General features: G+C 42.4%; 1 long non-coding RNA gene across 1 annotated transcript; it reads left to right on the forward strand.

Annotated features, from left to right (window-relative positions):
* Positions 1-12,117: 12,117 nt before the first annotated feature.
* On the forward strand, positions 12,118-14,042 carry LOC133501163 (uncharacterized). Its single transcript, XR_009795118.1, has 3 exons — positions 12,118-12,494; positions 13,113-13,230; positions 13,348-14,042. It is a non-coding gene; the product is annotated as an uncharacterized LOC133501163 (long non-coding RNA).
* The last annotated feature ends 993 nt before the right edge of the window (positions 14,043-15,035 follow it).

Consider the following 15,035-nt stretch of genomic DNA (forward strand, 5'->3'; position numbering starts at 1 on the left):
TTAGCAAACAAGCATCTCCATGGGAACAAGGGAGACTAGTTTCCAATCCAGAGATGATGTTGCAACATCTGCTGATGAAAGGGTGGAGTAGAAAATGGTGCGAGAAAATAAGTAGCGTGTTTACACATGATGATTGCAATGAGGATGCATTTACTTCACACGAAGGAAATTACAATTGCCACTGAGCCAATCATCACATCATATTATTTACTCTTAAATCAGAAATCGGCAGTCTAGACTATAAGAACCTGCGCTTTTTCATGGAGTTTGAGATTTATGTCTTCAACATAATTTTCATGCCAGATCAGTACTGACTCCCAGTGTAAAATAACCTTTGCCCTATTTGGAGGAATCACAAGGTAATGGGTTGTAAATGTCTGCTATTAATGTCCTTAAATGTTTTACTTTTTGACCCCAGCCGACCCCTTACCTACCTGTTCCGTCATTCTCTCCCTCGTTGGGTTGACTCCCACCACACTCTGCGTGGGTTGCATCCACACTTCGGTTTCAGGGAATTTACCACATTGGAACCAGTGCAGGTTATTGTGTTGTCGCTGTCCATGCCCCAGAGGGCTTGTTGCTTCATTGCACAAAATGATCTCTTTTGGACCATCTAAATACTGTAAGCTCCCATAGTGTGGCTAAGGACACATTCAGAGGCCAAGAGGTGAAAGCGTATGCTTTTGTAAGTGCAAAGTTTCATTTTGTATACCTATCCCATTCGTATGATGCCTCACAAGAAAGAAGGACTGTCAATGTTTTCAATAAACGCAGGCTGTTTTGCCAAGAGATGAGGCGCACGAGTGAGCTACCCATTCATTTAAACCGTATTAATTGTCCTGCTGTAAGATCACAAAAATTGTGTTCTCTTTTTGACCAATTTTTGTGTGGTGGGAAAATGCTTGGCATATGGAATACATATCCACCCATTCATCCATTTTCTTAGCCGCTCGTCTTCACAAGGGTTGTGGGGAGTGCTGGAGACTATCCCAGCTGTCAACGGGCAGAACTGGTTGCGAGCCAATCACAGCACACATAGAGACAGAAAACCATTCGTACTCAGAATCACACCTAGGGGCAATTTAGAGTGTTCAATTTATGGATTGGATTGAATTTATACGGGATGTGGGAGGAAACCGGAGTGCCTGGAGAAAACCCACGCAGGCACGGGGAGGACATGCAAAGTGCACACAGGCAGGGCTGGGATGTGAACCCTGGTCCTCAGAACTGTGAGGCAAACACTAACCAGCCGTTCACCATGCCACCCTTCTTTGGTTAATTGAGGACTAAATTGTCCTTATCTGTGAATGCAAGTGCAAGTGGTTGTTCATCAGTATGTGCCCTGCGATATGGGGTGACCTTACCAGGATATAACTCATCTCTTGTCCAAGGTTATCAAGGAGAGACTCTCGCCCAGGAGTGCTCAATCGTCGATGGCGATCGACCAGTCACGAGACAGTTTCAGTCGATCGCGACGGCGTGCCAAGAAAAAAAAAAAGACATCCGCTGTATTTTTTTTTAATTTAGCTTACCGTGCATGTGCAAACAATGACAGTACAGGAAAACACACTGTCAGTGAATTCCCCCCTATTTTAAGCCCTCGCTTAAGAATTCTTAACAAACATGAGTATGGATCCTGCAGTAAAGAAGACAAAAACGTATCACTTTCATACGGAATGCGGTGCGGCCAACTTTTTAAATATGTAATTTTTGAAGTGCGTTTGCCTCAACTGCCAGTGGCATGAAATGTGTCAGGGCATTTTTGAACTGTTTATGGAAAGTATGATGCTGACATTCCGCCGAAAAGCAAGCTCAGAATGAGAAAAGTGAACAAACTAAAATCCAAATTGGCTGCACAGCAGTCACTTTTCACAAAATGTAGTTCAACACCGAAAGCCGCCACCGAAGCATCGTTTCCGGGTTCGTCACATCATCGTTAATAACAAAAAGTCCTTCTAAGATGATATTTTAAAAATAAGGCAGAAATGTTACATTACATTATATATATATATGATTGTGGGATTTATTTCATGTCATTCGTTATTTCAATTATGCAAAGTGTTGGTTGTCATCAATAACTTACAGGAGGAAGGATCATTTTGATGATTCCACCTTGCTGTATTGCATTCCTGTGCATGTGCACAAGTACTCTTGCTTGCATGGATGGACGGATTGGATTGCATGGCTTGCTTATGTGAATTTGCCCATCATGAAGAAAAAGTTAATTTCGGTTTTGCAGCCTAAAAATGAAAATAGTTCAAGAGGAGGTTTACGATTTGAACACTTGATGCTTGTCTGTGAACAAAATGGGCAGGCATTTTGAGTATAGATTACAAATTTGATAATACTACTCCAGCAAAGAGTACATTTCTTGCATTGTTACTGCAATCTACAGAAATATGCTCATTCCATAGAGCAAATTCAACAGCCACATTTTCAAATTTCACATTTACATAGATGAAATGCACTTAGAAGATACTTTGGGAGTAAAAGATTAGGAATGTTTGTTTATGTAATTTCTGCTAAAAAGCAATTGCTTTCAGATTGTGACCACAGTTGATTTCTAGCAGTTTGGTATGTAATGCAGAAAACTTTGTAAGTTTAACCAAAAATCGTGTTGCATTCCCTTAGTGGACTGGAGTTACTGGTCTCAATAGCATTTTGTAAAAACCTCAAACATCTGTCTTACATTGTACATCTTTGTCTTACTGTTGCGCACACAATGGTGCCTGTGCTCTTTAAAGTTTTCCCGCAGAATAACTTTTTATCATCCATGGGAAAATGTCAAAAGTTGTGGTAGTGATGTGTTAGTCTGCATCCTTTGACGCACAAACCCGTTTGATGATATTGAAACTAAACAAATTTTGGACAGTTAAAAATATTAAACGAATGTTAGTATAGCAAAGCAAATATATATATATATATATATATATATATATATATATAATATATATATATATATATATATACATATAAATGAAACAAAGTTCAATTAAAACAGCATACAGTGCAAGAAATATCACTGAAAATTAGTCACGTCTCTAAAACGCATGATATAAAACACGAGTTTTCCCTGGGTGGCTTCAAATGTAGAATCATTTTATCATTTTCCTGGTTTGTGCTAACATTTGACCTGATGGATTGTATTTTTTTTTCACTAAAATAACAGGCAAACTCATATTGCATTTATTGGCTGTTACACGTTCTGGAGCTATCTGATTCAGGGTTTTGGGGGAGTTGTCAACCACAGCAGACAGAGTGCGAGTATTGTTGAGGTTCTTACTGATGATTTCAGAAAAATTTCTGTCGAGCACTGACTAACTCTTGGTTGAAATTACAAACACACTGGCGAGGTTATAGTCCATTTAGAGTTTAGTTTTTCCTCCACTTGCATTCTGCTTTCCTATACTTTGATTTCGAGCTCCTGACCGTCATTGTGCTCCTCCATGGCATTTTAGGTCGCCTCAGGATGGTCCTACTTTTGAGACAATTTCTACCCTAATGAGTCGAATGTAACTGTTAGTCTTTTTAACAAATGTTGTTAATTTGTTTAAAGATCCTTTATTTTGCTATATATGCCTCCACGGAGTGAGTGTCTAACATGGACTTAATATAAAATCATTCAATCAATCATTCATTCATTCATGTTCTGTACCACTTATCCTCACTCGGGTCACGTACGTGCAGAGGCCTACACCAGCTAACTCTGGACGAGAAGCGGGGTACACCCTGAACTGGTTGCCAGCCAATCGCAGGGCACATTGAAACAAATGACCAGTCACATTCACATCTACGGGCAATAGAGAGTCTTCAGTCCACCCACCGTGCATGTGTTTTGGATGTGGGAGGAAACCAGAGTACCCAGAGAAAACCCACACAGGTATGGACTGAATATGCAAAGTCCACACTGACAAGGTCAGATTTGAACTCAGGTCCTCAGAACTGTGTGGCGCATATGTTAACCAGTGTGCCGACTAAAAGTTTTCAGAAAAGCCCCTGCCCCAAAATATCTATTTCTGTTTGAGCCAGTTTTGTGTGCAATTTGTCCATATTTGGCTAAGACCACCCTCTTTCCTCTGATTGTTTGCGTTCATGTAGACGACCCACTTGCAAGAGTGCTTGTTTGTTGTGTCGACAGTGCCAACTTGGGAGGGGAGAGGTACGTGGAGATCTTTGCTACTGACATAGATGAGCTCAAGAAATTCAAATGACCTGATTTCAGGCCTCTCGCCAGAAAAGAGTGTAAAGTGTGGTCGATTTTAATTCATATTTCACATTCACTGAGGTGTCACAGAGACAACAGTATATTTCAAATTTCAAAAGGGTGGTTTGGAAAAATACAGGACCTTTGAAAAGTATTCCTCAATAAGTTGTTATTTGATTATGTTATTTGGAAAGAAATTGATTTCAGTGTTCCGGCTTTTTTTTTTTTTTCAACTGAGTCATTTTGAGCATCTGCACATTCTTCCAAACAAAGGACGGGAAGCTATTAAACTTCCAGAATTCAGTGGATGAGAAAACATGTTATGAGAAGTGGCAATGTGTCTCGTTGCATCCAATGATGAATTACATTTGTGAATCATGCTTTCACCCAAACATCGCGTTTTACTCATTAATTCTTCAAACAAAAATGCGGTCAGCAATGGCTTCTTTATGGCGAGCTAATGTCACAAAGTACAAATTAAAGTTTTGTATGAAAAGGTCTGGGTTAATTTCAGGATCAGGAGCAAAATACTTCGGTGAAAAACTTAGCTGAACAACTATGATCTATTTATTTATTATTTTGCTTTGCATCAAATCTACTATATCCATGAAAGAAAACAAGACAAAAACACAAAACAAACAAAACATGGGCGACACGAAGGCGCAGCTGTAAAGCGTTGGCCTCACAGTTCTGAGGACTGGGCTTCAAATCCCCACTCCCATGTGTGGACTTTGCATGTTCTCCCCATGCCTGCGTGATTTTTCTCTGGGCACTCCGGTTTCCTCCCACATGCCAAAAACATGCAATGTTAATTGGACACTCGAAATTGCCCCGAGGTGTGATTGTGAGTGGGACTTCATGTACCCTGCCTCCTCCCCATTGACAGCTGGGATTGGCTCCAGCACTGCCCATGACCTTCATGTGGATAAGCGGGAGAGAAAATGGATGGATGGATGGATGGATGGATGGATGGATGGATGGATGGATGGATGGATGGATGGATGGATGGATGGATGGATATGTGCGTTCGTGTGTTCGTTTTCTGAGCCACATACATAACAACATACATGACATGCAGCAGCCACACACATTGCGTCTGTAACATTGACCCAAATTTCCCGGCAACATAAAGCTGGTTCACCCACAGGTGCCTAAAGGAATGTGTGTGTAAGAGGAATGTTGAGGGAAATGTCAGCTGTAGGATACTATCAGTAGTATTAAGACAAATAATTACATTTAAAGAACTTTAATAAATTATGTTGGAACAACTTTCATCAACAATGTGTATTAAAACCCGTTCAACCTGTCTAGCAGTATTTGCCTGGAAACAGTTGAAAGTAGAACGCAGACCATAAGAAACTATGATAAATGTGCTGTCTTAAATAAGAAATCAAATGCTTTGCTGACCCTACTTTTTGTCAGGCGTCATTGAGCATTAAACAAACCCAGTTGTCCTGTCCAGAGAACAATCACGAGAAAAGATGAACTATTTGGACTACTATCAATTGTGGTGTGAATTCAAATATTTTAATTGTGTAAGTTACAGTCGGGCAGCAAGAACTCTTTTATCAACAGCTTAAAGAGTTATCCTTAATGTAATAATAATAATATGTAATAATGATAATGTAATATAGACTTGCTCTGTTCAGCCAGTGTGGGGTATTTGTATAAATGTTGTTGGTTTTAATTCAGTCTCAGCACTCTCTGGAGTAATCCTCAATCATCCAGTCAAGCCTCAACAGCTTGACTGCTGTGTGGATGGATGCATGGACGTATTATAGGAATCATCCACATGGCTTAATATGGAGGAACACTTGTTGCTTCAAACGTTCAACAGAAAGTCTGTCTGTAGTGTTATTTAACTGCATGCCCATGAGCTGCGTTTCTTGTTGTTTCCCATCACATCGCTGCGGTCGACTAAAACTAAAAGCTTAGTGGCCAATTATTGTATGACCTCTGGTTAGGCTCCGTCAGCCCCATGGTGCCCTCTGTCCTGACAGGCTGTGACGCGGCAGGCCAGCAGCTAATTGGATCAACAGGATTTCTCACATTCCTAAAACCATGCTGATGTTTGGTGAAGTTCAGTTGCTGCAGAGATTCTTTTGAAAATGCAGAAACTAATTTACACATAAGACAACTTATGCTGCTCCTTCTTTTTTTTTTTTTTTTTTTTTTTAACTTATGCTCATTTACAAGGTTTTGTCATGCAAGGAGAGTTAGGATCAAGAAATTCTGTAAATGGGTGAAAGCTGTAGAAAATCGGGTTTCCTAACTGGAAAACCACCATGTTGAATATTTCACTGACAATCTGACATGGCTGTGCCCATCCATTTCGGGCTCTTTCTTACCTATGGCCTTACGTTTTTCATTCCAAACATATTCATTTGCTAGGTTGTTTGTCTTTGTTTTTGTCTTTTGTCTTCTTCTCATGGGCACCAACAGAATTTTAAATGATCCAAATTGTATCTGAAAGAATTGTAAACATCAAAGGGAACATTATGAGCAAAGTTGATCTGGGAAGTTGACGTAACAATGCAGGAGATGATGTATTACTGCTCACTCCATTCCTACAACAATATTATGGTAGATCCTTTCATTAGCGTATTTCTTTGCAAGAGGTAAATGTTCATTCCATTTCTAGCTTTAATCCTTTTTAGTTCCCATATGCATCATGTTGAAAAGAACAGCTATTTCATTCACTGTAGTCTAAATATGGAAAACGAGCAGCAAAATGCTGAGTCAGTAACGTAATTAAAAAGCATGTGGCAGAAGCTTACTGTACTGCCATCAGGGGGTCAAACTAATGAAAGGACCAATTACTTGAAGTACAGTACATTTATATAAAATTTTAATTCAATTGATCATAACGTTGGCCGCAATTTAATTTTGCTGCTGCATTACTTGGCATAATTTGATTAAAGAGGAAGTAATTGTGTGTTGAGAAATAGCGATATCTATCAAAATGATATGATTCTATATACATTGAACTGACTGACCCGTCAGGCAGAGGAGCTGAGTGTGAGCGAATTAGCATCCAGGCATCATAACAAACCACTTCCCTTCATCTGCAGCCCATTTGGCTCCAATTATCAAGAAGCCCCCTCTAGCTCCAGCTTCCTATTTATCTCCTTTTCCTTCTTATGTTCCTTCTTCCAGCTACCCCCCACCCCTCTTCACACTGCTTCCTACACCGCAAAAACTAACACAATTACCCCGAGTCGCTTTTCCGATCAGGCTGGCTTTGTTCAAGAGCAAGAACAGAGTGCAAGGATGGATGCACGTGTCTTTCAGTAAATTTAGCGTGTGTGCGTGTTTTCGTGTGTGTGTGCCTGCGCGTGCCTGCATGCATGTACGTGATTTTGTGTGTATACTTAGCTCCCCATTCCATTTTATGCCTGGATCAGACTACAAGACAAATTACAGCATGTTAGACCGCCATCAAATCTCTTTGTATCTCAGTTAGGCAGTGGCAACACTGCACAACATGTATTCTGATACCAGTACAATTCCGTCTTTTGCAATCACTCGGCTTTAACTTGTCACGTGAAACACTGTCGCAAAGGCAGAACCAGAAAACCTCACCAGTCAACCCGACCAGATACACCCGTTACCAAAGTGATGACAACTACAATGGGTCAGGCCAATGTATTGTGTGTGTGTGTGTGTGTGTGTGTGTGTGTGTGTGTGTGTGTGGTGTGTGTGTGTGTGTGTGTGTGTGTGTGTGGTGTGTGTGTGTGTGTGTGTGTGTGTGTGGTGTGTGTGTGTGGAGGGGAATACGTGTGTCCGTCATCACTGGTGCTTAGGAGTGGGCATTAATTCAGGGTTTGCTTGAGGTATGTTCACATACTTATACAATACGTTATGCAGTATAGCAAGCTAGTGCAAGCTCTGACCCTTGTACAGAAACATGTTGGCATTCTCTCAAATCATGCTCTAAAAGGTTCGGTTAACTGGTTTGTATGTGTGAGTAAATGTTGGCAACGGCGACCATGGGAGGCAATGCATGGGTCACAATCCACAATCCTATTGGTCGACCGCAAGGTACACTGTGGGAGGGTTGTTTATGTATCACACATATAAAGAATTACTATTATTATTATTGCACTATTATTTAGTCTTCAGCACAGTGGAGCAGCTGGAAAGCGTTGGGCTCACAGTTCTGAGGACCCGGGTTCAATCCCAGCCCTCACTGTGTGGCGTTTGCATGTTCTCCCCGTGCCTCTGTGTATTTTCTCTGGGCACTCCGATTTCCTCCGACATCCCAAAAACATGCTCCATTAATTGGAGACTCTGAATTGCCCCTAGGTGTGATTGTGAGTGCTGCTGTTTGTCTCTATGTGCCCTGCGATTGGCTGGCAACCAGTTCAGGGTGTACCCTGCGTCCTGCCCGTTGACAGCTGGGATAGGCTCTCACACTCCCGTGACGATTGTGAGGATAAGCGGGTAAGAAAATGGATAGTTTTCAATTAATCGAAGAAGTGTGTTTTTTTCATGTGTGAGGAAGGAAGTACAAGGACAGCATGCAAACTCCACAGAGAGCCCAGATTCAACTTCCCCACTTCAGATTTGTGAGGCAGATGTGCTAACTTACCACTGTGCCACCCTTTTGAAACATGTCAGATGATTTTGTCATACCATCTGGTTCCAATTTGTACCACTTAAGTTCAAGAAAATAGTTGAATTAAATCACGTGGTCTTCTCAATGTATGGATTGGACGTTTTCCATTTTCAAAATGCTGATCAAGGTCTGGGTTGCAGGGAGCTTTAGCCGATTCTAACTGACTTTGGACGAAAAGGTGGAATACATCCTGGACCAGTCAATTACAGGCCACATGTTGTATACACAGACAACCTTTTGCTCTCACATTTATACAGTCGCTAAGCAACATTTGAGCAATTCAATATTGTATTGTATTTTGAAACAAAACATGGACCCTTGGTGACATCAGTGTCATATTGCTGATTTTTGTAGAAGATGTGGTTCTGATGATCTCCAACTTTCATTGGAGGATGAAGCAACCAGGAAGAAAATCAGAACCTCCAAATCTGAGGCTATGGTCCTTAGTCAGAAAAGGGTGGAGTGCCCTCTCCGGGTCAGAGAGGAGATCCTGCCCCAAGTGGAGGAGTTCAAGTATCTCGGGATCTTGTTCACTGCTTGGGATATCGCAAAAGGGCTGTTCTGTTCTGCTTTGGCGCTCTGAAGCCCTGCCATTGTGTGTGGGTTGAGGGGGTTCTGACTGCTCTTCAGCCGCAGTGTGACTCCAACACATCATCAGACTAACAGTGCTCTGCAGAGTTTGTAGCCCAACCACACTTTCCACCTTTCCTGAGTCTTTATGATTAAATCTGTAACCCATCCTTCTTTTTTTCTCCACTCTTCCATCTGCGCATGCTCTCTGAAAACCTCTACTTGCCTCCTGTTGCCCACTGACAACTCGGACTCCAACCATGCCAGAGTGGTCTTCCTTGGAATCATCCAACCCCTCGATCCAGCTCACGGAGTCCCTTTTTATTTGCTTGAACAAGCATTGCAAACATAAACGTTTTTTCACCTTCTGCACTCTCTCTCATCTTTGCATCTGGGTCCAACTCACATCCCGACCCCTGAGAAGTTCCACCAAACCCAGCAAAGATTCAAGCAGTCATCAATTGGCCCATTCCTTCCACCCACAAGCAGCTTCCACGCCTGCTTGGTTTTGCCAATTTCTATTATTTCACCACGACCAAAGAAAGGTTCCCAAACCTCTCACCAGTCTCATTTCTACCAGCTCACCTTTCCACTGGACCCTTGCCACATCACAAGCAATCAAATGGCTCAAAGAACTATTCACGAATGCCGCTATACTGTGAGCCCCTGAAACCACTCTCCAGTTCTTGGTGGAAGTTGACGTCTGTGACACAGGAACAGATCCATCTTCACCAAGTGGGACCAAAAACTTCATCCTTGTACCTTTTTCTCCTGTTTGCTGTCCACATCCAAGCGAATTATTATGTCTGGAACCATGACCTGCTCGCCATCGTTTGGTCCCTAGGGGAGTGGAGACACTCGATGTAGGGGACCGTTACATCATTAATAATATGGATTGATCACAAGAACCTTGCTTATCTCCATTCCACCAAACAGCTTAATCCTTGCCAAGGTTGTTGGGCTTTAGTTCAATTTCTTCCTCTTATTCCACCCTGGTTCACACAATGGAGACCCTGATGCCCTCTCTCAGATGAATGCACCCACTCCAGCCCCACTTAAGAACCCATCCTCCCTTCCTAGTGTTTGGTTGGGGGAGCCACTTGGAAAATTGAACAGGTGGTTAAAGAGGCTCACAAGGTTAACCCGGATCTCAAGACTGGACCTCCTAACCGATTATTTGTATGCAATTCTGCTTTCCCTGATGTCCTTCAATGGGCCCACAACTCCAACCTCACCTGTCATCTCAGCATCATCAGAGTGTTTGTCCTAGCCTGCTCCATCTGTGTCTGAGACAAGGCTTCACATCAATCCCCAGCTTGTCTGATACCCTTTACTCAACGCAAGCCGCCCTTGGTCCAACAACTGACTGGATTTTGTCATTGGCCAACCCCCATCTGAATGTAAAACTAATTTTCACCACTATTAACCAGTTCTCCAAGTGTGTTCACTATGCATCTCTTCACAAATTGCCCTCTGCCCTTGCGTCTGCTAAACGTCTGGTCCTCCACATGTTCAGACTTCATGGTATCTTTGTTGACATAATATCGGACCAAAGTCCTCATTTCTCACCCCAGGTCTGTAAAGAGTTCTGCAAGGAGGTGGGGCCAGCAGGTGATTTGTCTTCTAGCTACCATCCCCAAACCAACAGCCAGACGGAGTGAGCTAATCGAAGGCTGGAATTCAGTCTTTGTTACATTGCTGGTCAGAATCCAGTTTCTGGTGCTCGTCACTCTTGTGCGTGGCATATACCCACAACTCCTTCACCAGCTCCAGCACATGTTTGTCTCCTTTTATGGGATGTTCTGTTTTTCAGTCTCCATTGTTCAAAGATCAGGAGCATAGAGTCGCAGTTTCAACAGTGAGTGGGCATATTTGACGGGTCCAGTCTGTGTGGAAGGACATCAGGACTGCTTTGACTTGGTCAATGGAGAAAAATTAACCTCTAGCTTATCTTCATCATTCTCCTGCTCAGGAATACAAAATGAGTCAGATCATCTGGCTCTCCTCCCTTGACTTTCCACTTCAAACAGAATCCCTAAGCTTACTACAATGGTCCATTCCTGTCACCAAATGTAATGGTTCAGGTTTGAGGACACAAGGAAAGCAAGTTAAAAACGTGGAGGACCCAAGGGCAGGGAAGCAGGGACACAAGGCAGGAGTCCAGGAATCTCAGAAAATGATATTTAATGTTGAAAAAAATGGCAACCTAAACAGAGTCCAGCTACCAAGAATCAAAGTAGCAAAGAAAACCTTAAATAAATCTAAACTGGAAACAAGACAAGCTGTGGTGCAGAGAGACAATAGCACGGGCACGGACAAACATGACAGAGATTGATGAGACAATGAGGACCACCTGGACAAGATGCAAGTGGCTGGTGGGAGCTGATTGGTCAGCACAAGGGAGGAGGTTAACAGGAACAGGTAGACACAGCTAGCAAAATGAGCACATGAGACCAAAACAAAGACCATGACATCAAACTCATTAATGCCACCTCTGTTCAATTAAAACTCACCCAATCCCTTAAAATCCATACAACATTCAGTGTGTTTGCTTCAACTGGTGTCCATCAGTACCCTGAGTCCTCCAGCCCTAACACAGAGGATTTTAATTTTGGGTGAACTGGGAGGGCTATAGGCCTGAAGAACAATCTTGAATTTTCCACAACCTGATATTGGGATATTTTATGAGACTTTTATGAGGCTCGCCAGGGGAAACTTGGTAGGACGCAAGGGGGCATCCGTTGAGCGGGGACTAATATCATGATCCATGCCCTGCAGTTCCTCTTTTAGAGCTTGGGTGGCGCCTTGTGCCTTGTTATTCCGGCTCCCCCACTGTCTCCTTAGAACTCAGAATCATCAGTGCAGCGCACCTGTCTTCAAGCAGCACTGACGACTGCCCACATTTAATGCTTGTCAAGTCTTGCAGTCCTCGCCTGGGTAGTGACAGTATTTTTTTTACTTACTGGCTGACTCTCGGACTTCTATATTTTGTGATTCGATTGTAATTATACTACAACCCACATGGTACTCACGTGATTTTGTTATTCCCCATCTCCAGTGTCTGTCCAAATGGTGCCGACCTGGCATTCCTTTTGTTCTCTTGTGAGTGGGATTTTTTACAGTTGACGTACAGTGTAGTTGAATGTCCTCACTTGTGTTTATTGATGATTTGACTTCTGGTAGAAGTGACAAACGTGATTGAGGTTGTGCGTAGGGCAATTCTTTCTATAACATAATCTACTTCATATAAACTCTTTTAATCTCCAATTATTTCAGGAACTGACTTCATATCCAGACTGCCCACTGGTATCCAAACAACGTCAATGGGCTTTTTCCATTTATCAGCAATGTTCTCTCAACCTTTTTATCTTGTTTTTAATAATGCATATTCAGGAAAGGTGACCCTAATGGCACTGTCCTTAGTTTTGTAGCCTTTTAGCCCAGAATCTTTATTGGGATTTCATCAGGTTTATTTGCTATGTGGTAGTTTCTAATAAAGTGACTGGGTGATGTATTTGGAAAACGAACACAGGATACATTCAAGACACACAGCATCATCTTCTGTTTTATACAACACAGTGGTGTGGTTTTGTTTTGTAGATAGTGACAAATTCCTCTCAGCCTTTAGTCATCGTACAATGATAAACTCTATTACATTTAATGTGTGCACATGTGTGCGCTTATATTATTTGTGTCATTCTTATCTCTTGTTTGGGACAGAACATCTGTGGAGGAAGTGAAAGAGTTCACCAATGTCAAAAAGGAAGATGAGCAGTCCTTGAACAAAATCCAACAGTTCCTTGGTGCGAGGAGGGATCAGCAGTTAAATTAATGTCTGGTGAGTCATGTGATGATGCATTTTGTAACTGTAAAATGCAAGTCCCATCCAGACTTCTGAGAACTGCAGTGACAAAAAATGATCAAATACTTACTAAAATGTGCTTCACCTTCACAGCTGGAGCAGATGGGCCATGCTTTTCTTTTCAGGTTTGAAAAGCAGAAGAATATGACCAACAAATAGTTTAAAAAAGAAAAAAAAAGGTCCCCTGGCTAGGAAAGGAAGCCAGAATGTCACTTCACGTCCTTTGGCCGTAACACAAGTGCACACACACACACACACGCAGACACAAAGACAAACACACATGTCCAGAGGTTGACATACAGTATTTTACATTATATCACAAAACTAATTAGGGTGTGATAAATTGGGGGTAAATGCACATGACTGAACCATAGGGGATTTATGAGAGATCATATTTAACTTGTGGTTTCTTGAATAATCTTGCACAAATTTATTTGTACATGACTTTCCAAAGAATAAGAACAATAGACCAAACATGAGGACAATGGCACTGTGTTGTTGCTGAAAAGAGGAGGGCCTAAAGGATGAAACAGCTTAAAACAAGGTCTGAAACATGTCAGTGATTATTGACAATTATTATTCTGCAGCCAGTCTCGAGGACTCCAAGATCATGGTAGTAACACAAGGTTACATAATCACAACAGTTACTTTGCAAATGGTATAGCAACAAAAGATGCATACTGTATGACTGAAAAATAAAGGTTGACTGGGCTCTATTTTTTAATTAGGCCATTCCACTGAAACAGTGAAACAGTGGTGTAAACAAACAAAATCAACTTAATTTTTCTGTCTTTTTAAACTCTACATTTGATAATAAACATATTGAACTACTCAAAATATATATTTGTCCAGCTCAGGCAGGTTTTTTTAATATATCTTTGTTTTACACTGAATGTAACATGACTGAGTTTCTAGCAAAATTTTAACATATTTGTACATGAAATATAGCCACATGACATTATTGCTGATAGCATGATGACAATAAGCACATTACAATGTGTCATGCTCCTGGCATCCTGCTCAGGCTGGGCGTGGCCAGCCAGTTAGTCGGCACACACCCGCACCTTTTTCTGGCTGATTACGCCCGGTACTTATAGGACCCGGTGACAACTGGTCCTCGGCGAGATCGTTGAGGTTCATGCCCCGTTCAAGCACTCCCGTATTCCTGATTGTCAACCCGTGTGTACCGACCTTCGCCTGTTCTCCGACCGACCCCGTAAGCCTGACTCCTTAGACACTTCTGCCTGCTTTCATCGTTCTCCCGTGTACCGACTCCTGCCTGCCCACTGACCTGCTCTCTACGCCCGACGTCCCAACTACCGCTGCTGCTCCTGACTGCCTCCCCGATCCCCGACCATTGAATAATAAACGTTTTTCCCGAAATTACCTCTGCGTCTCCCGTGTCCTCCTGCATTTGGGTCCTACCTCCGTTCCGATGGGACGTGACAGAACGATCTGGCCAAAACAGGACCCAGCAGGAAAGACCCTGCGTCGCCGGGACCGACACAAGGTAGACCGACTGCCGGAGGAAGAAGCCTGTCCGATCCAGGTAGGTTCCATGATGTCCTCCGCTTCCGTGTCATACGCTCCGCCACCGAGCTATGAATACGTCCCAACCACGACCCGACCAGCACCACATATTCCTTTGGACTCTGATTTTTCGGACTTTGATGAGGACCTTGATTTGTATGACCGGCTGCCTGACTACGACTCAGATTATTTTGATTACAAATACCTTCGCCCGATCTTCAATCCCGTTCATTTTGTTTCACCTCCCCGCA

Source organism: Syngnathoides biaculeatus, chromosome 5 (assembly GCF_019802595.1).
Source record: "Syngnathoides biaculeatus isolate LvHL_M chromosome 5, ASM1980259v1, whole genome shotgun sequence".
In the NCBI taxonomy this organism is placed as follows: domain Eukaryota; kingdom Metazoa; phylum Chordata; class Actinopteri; order Syngnathiformes; family Syngnathidae; genus Syngnathoides; species Syngnathoides biaculeatus.